The sequence below is a fragment of the Eptatretus burgeri genome, chromosome 6 (genome assembly GCF_056783735.1).
Source record: "Eptatretus burgeri isolate ZD-2024b chromosome 6, Ebu_testis_v1, whole genome shotgun sequence".
Classification (NCBI taxonomy): domain Eukaryota; kingdom Metazoa; phylum Chordata; class Myxini; order Myxiniformes; family Myxinidae; genus Eptatretus; species Eptatretus burgeri.
The window spans coordinates 54435908-54445907 of NC_140966.1; the positions used below are offsets into that span (position 1 = coordinate 54435908).

Here is a 10000-nt window from a genome sequence, read left to right on the forward strand (position 1 = left end):
ACTCTGCTTTTTTTTTCACCATACTTTACTTTTCTTTTATTTTCAAGTTCTTCTTGTTTTATTCTTCTCCCCTGAGTGAATGATGGCCAAATCTTTTGTGTATGATTGAATCAGAAGAATACATGTCATGGCTAAATCTGCTCTTATGTGCCTTTCGCTTTCTTGCTTGTAAATACTTGCTTGCTTGTGTGTTTGTAATAAATAATTGTTTGTTGTTATTTACAAGCTGTATCGGGTGTCGTCTCATTTATTGGTCTGACACGGTGTACAGGTGTAGTTAGACAGGAAGTTATACCCCACCTGATTTGCTTTATCAGCCAGTGCACACACACTGTACCGCTCGGCAGTAATCCGAGTGTGCGCTGAGAGCACGAGACCCCAATTGACTAGGCCATCTACAGATAAGGTATCATGCGAGGTAGTGTAACCCTGCCAGGATTGGCAGTGCCAATCAGTGTTCATGGTTGCTTGGCAACCCGCCGGTGCACGGTAAATGTAAATATATATGCTTTTATCCTGCACATGTAAATATATATGCATTTATCCTGCACATGTAAATATATATGCATTTATCCTGCACATGTCAATATATATGTATTATATACTGCACATGAAAATATATAAGAACTATACAATGCACATGCAAATATATACGTATTATACACTGTACATGTAAATATTTTAGTACTATACACTGCACATGCAAATATATATGTATTATTTACTGTTCATGTAAATATATAAGTATTATATACTGCACATGTAAATATACATGCATTATATACTGCACATGTAAATATATATGCATCATATACTGCCCATGTAAATATATATGCATTATATACTGCACATTTAAATATATATGCATTATATACTGCACATTTAAATATATATGCATTATATACTGCACATGTAAATATATATGTATTATATACTGCACATGTAAATATATACGCATTATATACTGCACATGTAAATATATTGTTATGAATCTGGAAACCATGCGCATTCAACATTCAGGTCCCAAAGTTAGTTATGCCGGTAAGTACATGTGAGATAGATCCCTTTCCTTTTTGTCCAGTGGGAGACTCGAAAACGTGCGTTGTGACGTCTTTAGTTAGGTTATTACATCAGTCACCTACATCCCATACATCTACCATCCCATCTGTGCGACCCAACCAGCCCATCACGCTCCATCCCCACAGACGAACTCCTCTGGTACAACGATTTTCTCAGGGCAGATTTCAACAAATCGTTGGCACGAAGAGTTCGGTGGACAAGAATTCTGTGGACAGGAGTGCAGTGGATGAAAGGAGCCGTGGTTGTTGTTTTGCGCTTGTCAGTGGCTGCACGGGGAAGGCGGTTTTGTCGGCACGTGGACGGATCGGAGTTCGAGTGCCCCGACGATTCGCCACGCGGGTTCCGTCCCGAACCACGAGCCTGGCACGAGCTCCCGGACCGTGCCCCGACGACCATTAGTCACCAGGTGCCGCATTTCCGAGCACGCTTCCCTGCGACGGCAGATACTCTTTTACTCTGACCTCGAGCTCGTCTCTCCTCACGGCTGCGAGGGGAACAATAAAATCCTGGTTTCTTTTCTTTTGTGTGTGCATCTGAGTGTGTTGGGCCCATCTTTTAAGTAGGAATTGTTTAAGTGTTTTTATTTGCATCATTGTAAACATGCCTTGCTTATATATTCGCTTTAAGTCTCGCTTCTCTTGTCTTTTATTTTCTGTAAATAAAATAATTGTTTAAATGTTCCAGTTTGTTTCTGTCCTTCCTTTGATTGACCTATAGTGGGGCGACTTAGCTGATCAATTGTGCACTTTCCCTTAAAAGCATGAAACTTGGCATATGGTTAGAGTAATACAATACAAAGATTTTTAGTCCAGGGGCCACCGAAAATTGCACCCCGTATGGTGGCCATCTTGGATTTCAAAATGGCCACCAGTGCGGACCTGTTTTGTTAAATATCTCCTTAACTAGTACAGATATCGAGACAGTTGAACCGCCTATACCTACATTTTACGGGTCTCGGAAGCCAATGGTGACATAAAATGTTTGAAAATTGTGGCTGCCATCTTGAAATCCAAGATGGCCACCATTGACAAACAATTTTGTACAATATCTCATTAAGTAGTAAAGATATCAACACAGTTTTAACGCCTATACCACATTTTAGGGGTCCAGGAATCCAATGGTGAGATTGAATATGTGGCAGCAATCTTATAATCCAAGATAGCCACCACCCAAAAGCTAACATGAACTATCATCAGTTAGCACAATATGTGAAGGAATGAACCATCAAGAAAACATCACAAGCAGTTGGCAAAAAACCACAGTTACCGTCACTTGACTTTTCTAGTCTCTGTTGCATTCCCCATCACAAGAACAAAGTGACGTGCATGGAAGTACAGACTTCTTACACCTGCAGCGATCAGTGCATCCTTTTATGCATCCACACCGGATAAGTTCATTGCAGATCTTTGCGGCTTCCGGTAGTGTTGTCTAAATCGGTTTAAACTGACCGTCGGATGTTTTGTCCCCAACCCCACTCACTTGGACATGGGAGCTCAGGCTGTGCATGTAATGCCTGGCCCCAGCATAATGCTCCTTGGTACACTGCACGCCTAAAATGCTGCACCAGAGCATGGTGTGTAGGCAGAATTGATTCCAGAGGTCTGCCTTTCTTTGCAAACAGTTTCTTTCGTGCTGTATTAATGTCACTACAGGTACTTGTGCGATCATACATCAAAATGACGAATCTTGCAATAATGCTCATGCAGGACTCAGTTATATCTGTTTGTTCATGGTTGACTTCAGATAGTGCATCTGTGAGCTCTGGGAACGACTCCCATACAGCCCACGCAGTTCGCTTACCATGCCCAGCAAACGCTGACACAGTGTCACATCCTGTCAGTGCATGAAACATGGGGAGGGCCTTAGACTTCTCAGGGCCGAGAGCTGTGGCTATGTCATGTGCAGGGAGGAATCGCAAGCTCTTCCCTGTCCCAAAGGCTAACCATATCTTCACAGAAAGTCTCTGAGTTGCCACAACTGCAAGTACGACAACATCTGTATCAACGGTTCGGATTAGGATCCTGTCATTCCCTCTCTGTGCCGCATCAGCTGCATGGAGGAACATGCGGCCATCTGCCTCTTCTTGGCTGCATGGAGCAAGTGATTCTAGATTCATGCGTGGTGGAGCAGTAAGAACCTCTGTTTCCAGTGTGACTACTAACTCTTTTGTCTGGTCTTCAACTGACTTGATTATTTCATTGGACAGGAAACTGAAAAATTCTGTCTTGTTTTGGTCGACACGAAGAAAATTCTGCCATTGTCCAGGAACTGCAACTGAGGTACCCACACGTCGACGAACTCCCCTGCCACGCTTTTCTCAGGTCATGCTCTTCAGACTTTCAGGCAGGTAACGGTCCCACACCAGGTCAAGTCAGGTTGCAGATTTGTACTGGGAGAGAACAAATGGGATGAATACCTCTTTGGCATATTCCCCAAAAGTCTTCGCTGTTCCAGGCTTTAGCATTTGAACAATCGCTGCCCGATCAAGTATTACACATGTAACCTCTGGAGCCTGTACTTGCCGGTGCAATTTCCTCAAAGCATTGCAAAAGATCACTCTTTGTTCCAGTTCGAAGCTTCCATGCCTGGGACAGGGATGGAGGGAAAGGCTGATTTTTATGACGGAAAAAATCATCAAGGTTTCCCTCACGTGTCTGACAAACAATGTAAAGGTGGGAAAACAATTGCACATCACTCTTTAATGAGGCTACCTTCTGTTTGTCTTTAGGCTGAGCTTTTCCTGATGAGCTGCAAAATAATGGCAACTTGTTGCAGGAGAGGACATCATTGAGAGGCTTTTTACGCTCAATGAGCCTTTCTTGCACAAATGATTCCAAAGCCTCCTTCCCCACCTTCTGCACATTTTGCACACTGTGAATAACTGATGAGCTTGTGATGTCTTTTGTGTGGAGGACCACAATGTCAGTGGTTTCTTCAAGAAATGGATTACCAAGCTCCTCGATAACTGACACAAGTGATCTAACATCTTTGTCGAAGGACTTCTGTATGCTTTCAGTTTGGTCGTAATAGACCATGGGCCAAGCCTCAAAATTCTTCACTTCCGTAGTCTCCACCTGGGGGCTACTTTATTTTGCTCTAAATGATCAATGGACATGTGTGCAAGACCAATGGTGAATGTTCCCATCTCTGAATTTTGAGCATTTTTTCAGAATTCTGATGTAAAGGTGCCAAAATCAGTGCACTTAGCAGACCTCTTTTCTCCAGTGATGATGTCATAGTTGTTCCTTAAATAACCAATCACAGCTGGGGTATTGGGGACCTGAATGTGATTGACCAATCACAGGCCCTGTACTCTGAGTCAAAGGCAAGTGCACTGTTCTGCTAGCATGGGAATGCTGCAGCTCTGCAACAGGAATCTTATCGCATATTTTTTGTGCATTTCACCAGTGAGAGGACCAGGAGAAGCAAGAATGATCAGGACATAAAGGTAATTTATTCTGCCATTATATTATGTGTTGATAATAATATAATGATGACTAATGAAATCGGGCTTTGGTTGCAAAAGTGTTGTTAGGCCAGTTTTTTAAATCACAGTCCCATGCATTAATATTTGTGTTGTGATTTGGTTCTTTTAAAATTTGAGTAGGCTTATCAAATTAATTGGTACAAGTCATCTGAAATGTCCAAGAAATAGTAAAATTTCTTGATCTTAAGTGCAATTTAGATGATACACATTATATTTAAAGTGTACATTTTGAGTCAATTCCAGTGAATTTGGTACAAATACCACACCTTTTTTTCTGGACATGCAATGCATATTATTGGCCATATTATAAATAGAGATCTACACCACACATAGGCCTACCTCCATCGCATGTGTGTAATTTAAAAACAATTGTCTCTTGACTTCCAAATTTTGCTTCAAATTTTCACCTTTTCAAAATGTGATATCAATAAACCCAAGTTTTTTTCTGAATGGTAACTACATTAAATTTACATTTGGTAATGAAAATCATGAATCAAAATGCAAAAATGAAAATTTTGGAAAATAATTTGGTCAAAGTGTTCTTTTTGAAACTGAGCGAAAAAAGTCAGTTTCACTGCCTGACCCTATAGATAACACACATGTGTGCCAGTACAAAAATAATTGCCATGATTTTGTACAGTTGTCCGTATGTAGTCAATATGGCATAGCATATGCATTGACCACATACGTAGTAGGTGTGATCTACACATCCACGACTGTCGCCGACCATAAGGTCACGACTTTACGCCTATTTTGCTGTATAGCTTATTGGCTATACAGCATTACATTACTGTTTCATCACACATAGGCTAGCTTAAGTTAGGGACTTTAGCATCTCCAGTATTGTAATAATTGCCTCTTGACTTCAACTTTCACATCAAAATTTCACCGTTTCAAAATGTGATATCAATAAGCCCAAGTATTTTCTGAATGGTAACAACATTAAATTTACATTTGGTTGTGAATGCCTCAAAATGCAACAATGAATATTAAAGAAAATAATTTGGTCAAAGGGTTCACTTTTGAAAGGGAGTGAAAAAATTCCCTTTCATTGCCTGATCCAGATTCCTTACATAACACACACTAGTATGTGTGTGGTACAAAACAAATGACAGGCAATATAGGCAATGCAATAACAGTCCATATTTATAGATTGTCAAATGTTGCATTTCCTTCTGACTGTTAGTGTTAATCAAGAACCTAGCTAACTTTAAATGTTCCCTTGTGTATTTTGCATGTACAAATTGACAAATTTAGTGAAATACCATCTCAATGATAAAGGCAAAGCCAAATTCTATATGTGATGTCATACTGAATGCCTTAAAATAGTGCAGACTTAAAAAAAAATGACAGCTAGGTCTATACTACATATAGTTAAGGGGGGAGAAAAAATGAAAAAGTGCCCCTTTTCTGAATAAAAAGTGGGCATTTAAGGCTTCTAATGTATCCTATTGTCCCCCCCCCCCCCCCGATAAAAATTTGTTCCCACCCTCCTTGTGGATAGTGTAAATTACTGTTTAGTAGTATGCTCATTTGCTCATAAATGGTATTCACTGTCATACCTACACCCACTATAAATGTGGTACATAATTCTGAAACATACCAACCCCTAATAAATCCTGTATGGAAAAAAATAGTTGATTATTGAAGCACTTCATTGTTGTTTTACTTTGTCATTTTGTTGTCATTTGATACAGATTTACAGATCTGAGCCTCCACATTACTTCTTCGACAGACCAGTCACAGATGCTGTATCTTTAGATGCCAATCGCAGCCCTTGATTCATGCACCAGGGCACAGCATACCCACAACAATGGCATGTTGCATGCACATCACTGGTGCAAAAGAAAATGTTACTTTGTTTTTGGATGTTAGTTGGCAAAAATTTCTCACAAGTGTTCATCAGTGGAAATCTACAGATACCAGAGATTCATTGTGTAAATGACCAGTTACAACCTCAATAATGCTTATAAATGTTCTGAGAAATTATACATAATGCAATATTGTACAAATATTGGAGGTTTTGAAATAATATATGTATTGTGATGCACTATATAATACATTGTAAAAGTATGCATCCTTAATTGAATAACATTATAAATTGGTTAGTTCATGCTTCAGGTTGTAATAAAGCTACCAGTGAAGACACAAAATGTAATTAATTGTACTATTGTTATTTTGTATGAATACATACAAGATGTGAGAAGAGAGTGATATTAAGAAGAGACAAAGGAGAAAGAATGAAAGGGGAGGGAAGTGAGAGGGAATGGAGGGGAAAAGAAAGTGCCTGTGTATGAGGTTTTCTGAGAATGAAAAGTGGGAAACATTTCGTAATGAAATAGGAGGATAAGCAAATAATAAGTATGGTAGCTGGGATAGAAGTTGTTTCAAGCAAATATTGGCACAGTGAACAGTCAGAGATGTAAAATAAATTAGGGGCATTTTTTTTTCTTTAGAAATGAAGGTACATGGCAATGTGAAGTTTGCATTTTTAACTTTCTTATGAAAAGACGATGGCAGAGGTATTCCGATTTTTTACTACCTGCTCAAAACTGTGCTTATTTGACCATTTATACTTCCTGTATTTCATTATGTCAAAAGATACTAAAAACACAATCTTCTCAGCATTTAACAATGTTGTGGATGTGTTTTCATGCAAGGAGTCCTCTAAAAGTATTTCTGCTGTCCATTTGATATATTTCAGTGCTCTTAAACCCACAGAAAATGCCTATATGTCTCCGTTGCTAGGGTAAAACTACCATAGCAACCATTTTTTATGTATTTCTTTGTTTTGGTTAAATTCTTAGTAACACTCACTTTTTGATATTGGGAACAATTGATTTTTGGGTTTAGATATATATGAGGAATATATATCAGAAGGTTTCAGGTAGCCCCCAAGAGGAGACTACGGAAATCAAAAACTAAGTAGAAATATTGGGTATGGCCCATGGTCTATAATGCAACGTTTGAACTTTTCCGCCATGGTGCTCCTGGGCCATCTCAAACTCACCAATCATTCTTGCAACCTCTGGGCCAGCAACCATCCATCTTTGCAGAGCATTGGGATTGTCCATCAGACCAACAGCTCCTCCATCTCCCTTGATGCATGCATTATTCTGCTCATGTGCCTGGTCCGTGGCAATGGAGGAAAATATGCGCTTAGTCTTTTGCACTGTGAACATGCCAGCTCGGAATTCTTCCAACACTTCATGGTGTGTCCTATAAAGGCCTAGCATATCTCGCAAGTGGACTGGGATCCATCTTTCATAATGCGTGTGGTCAAGAGCAAAGAACCACGGGAGAAGCTCCCAGAGAACATCTAAGTACATATCAAAGTCAGCTTCCCTCAACGAGCACACAAAGGTCAGGATGCAAACCTCTAATGCCAATGCAAGACTCCAGTGCTGGAATTGTGGACATTCTTTGGTTCTTCTTTGACACCATTCCTTGAATGATAACTGTTGATCCTTGTCAGCTGCTCTTGCAGAGTCATCGTATGCGTGATGCTGCAGTATGTTCAATGCTGCAGCTGTAACCTGATGTGCGTGACGTGTACGTGCAACATGCGCAGCTCGCAGGAAGGAATCTGCTGTTCCGGCTGAAGCAATGTCAGCTTGCATCAAGGCTTCTACCCAGCCACTTCCTGCTAACCAGTCACCTGCTGTCTTCAATGCAGCCAGTTCAATGTGAAACCCTTCAAACAGAATCACAAATTTATCCTCTCCATATTTCTCGGGCCATTTCCACTGAATTTCTTTTGCAATTGCGAATAATGGCTGATCAAAGGCGATGACAGGAGTTTGCCCAGGATTTATATGCTGCACAGCACTCAGAATGACATCCATTGAGTGTTTTATCATGGCCACAGTGTGAGCACTCTCGTGAAACAGTGGTAGTAGAGCAGTTACAGACATTGGACGAGCTGGTTGAGACAGGTTGTGAGCATGGTAAGCTGCCCAAGAAATGTTAACAGCACGAGAGGTTGTGGTCTTGTTTTTTATGTGCTCTCTTACATGCTCAAGCCATCTATCGTCACCGGACGTCTTCTCCTGGGCCAGAGACTTGAGGCATATTTATGGAACTGGTGACCCCTTTACGCTTGCCTTAACAGGTGGTACATTGGTGTAGTAATTTGGCAAAGCATCGAGTTTCTTCGTGCCAGCTGCACCACCAAGAATGATTCGACCATGATCAGTGCCGTCATCAGGTTGGCTTGGGTGCTGGAATAATGAGATTCCGGTTCCATGGAAAGAGTCTTTAGCTGTTGTAGAACTCGGGTTAACATCGATATTGTCAACAGCGGATGCAGTAAACAAGTTCTGCTTCAGATTTGGTGGACATACAACCTGTTCCAATCTGTAGAGTAGGCACACACTATTTCCCATATCAGCAGAAATCTGAATAACTATCATACGTGATGCTGATACCAAGCTGGGAGAGCTTCTCCACCAATTCTCTCTTCCTGGTTTCTGCATGTAGTTTCAACCCAATATAAATTGCCAGTGGGGTTTCCCGTTCCAGACTGTCTCAAATTAGTGGGTTTGTCCTTTTGCTTTCGGGCATGCTTGACTGCATTGAACTTAAGAAGCTGTGCCAAGCTTAGTGCAGCTGGGTTAGAAGGTTGGTATGCCTGGTCCTTAATGCTAGGACCCTCCAGTATCATGTTGACTAATGATATAAGTGAACTCGGCACAGATTCCTCCTGACATGTTGCACTAAATGAACCATCAAATGGCTTGGATTTATCTAACAGATGTTCACAGACTATCTGAGCCGTCCGTGCAAGGTGCACTGCATCACTGTCACTGTCCTATTGACACACCTTTACTAAGGCATGTCCAATGTCTTCATCAAGCATTAGGAAAATGTCTCTGCCCTTTTTAGTTGCTCTCATGTCAGGAAAATGGACAAGAATTCGCTGCTTGAGCCTTGTAGATTGTATGCGGCTCTCCTGCTTGATTCCTAGTTGGTCCAGCCTGGAGGAATACAGGTTTGATAGATCAGCTAGCTTAAATACAGGAGCAATGGTGGCATCCTCCAAACGGGTTTACTCAATATATGTCACAAGTTCTGCAAATGCTATGCTGCAGAGCATGTTATCGAGATTCTCGGTGCCTTCTTGCTCCGTTTGGACCATGGATGCATGATAATAGAGAGAGGCTAAGCACTTTGCATGGTATTTTGCTTCAAGAGCAACCATATCTCCACCACTGAGACGTCTCAGCAAGTCATCGTTTTCTAGAAGTGCAGCACACTCTCGAACACGTTTGTCTGTTTTGAAAGTAGAAACCTCATGAAGTTTCTCTTTTCCAGATGACCGCCCACAGAAAAAGCAGAGATCTTGAGAAATTGATGATGCAGAACTTGACCGAGTGCGCTTAGAAGCACCAGATGTACATACCTTCACCTGCATCATCAGCCGGTATATCTTTA

General features: G+C 40.9%; 1 protein-coding gene and 1 pseudogene across 1 annotated transcript in view; both read right to left on the reverse strand.

The window, feature by feature from the left end:
• The window catches only part of CCDC57 (coiled-coil domain containing 57), a 125871-nt gene that overhangs the window by 13553 nt on the left and 102318 nt on the right, over positions 1-10000 (reverse strand). The gene's annotated exons all lie outside the window — the stretch shown is intronic.
• Positions 2118-9941, reverse strand: LOC147024816 (uncharacterized; annotated as a pseudogene).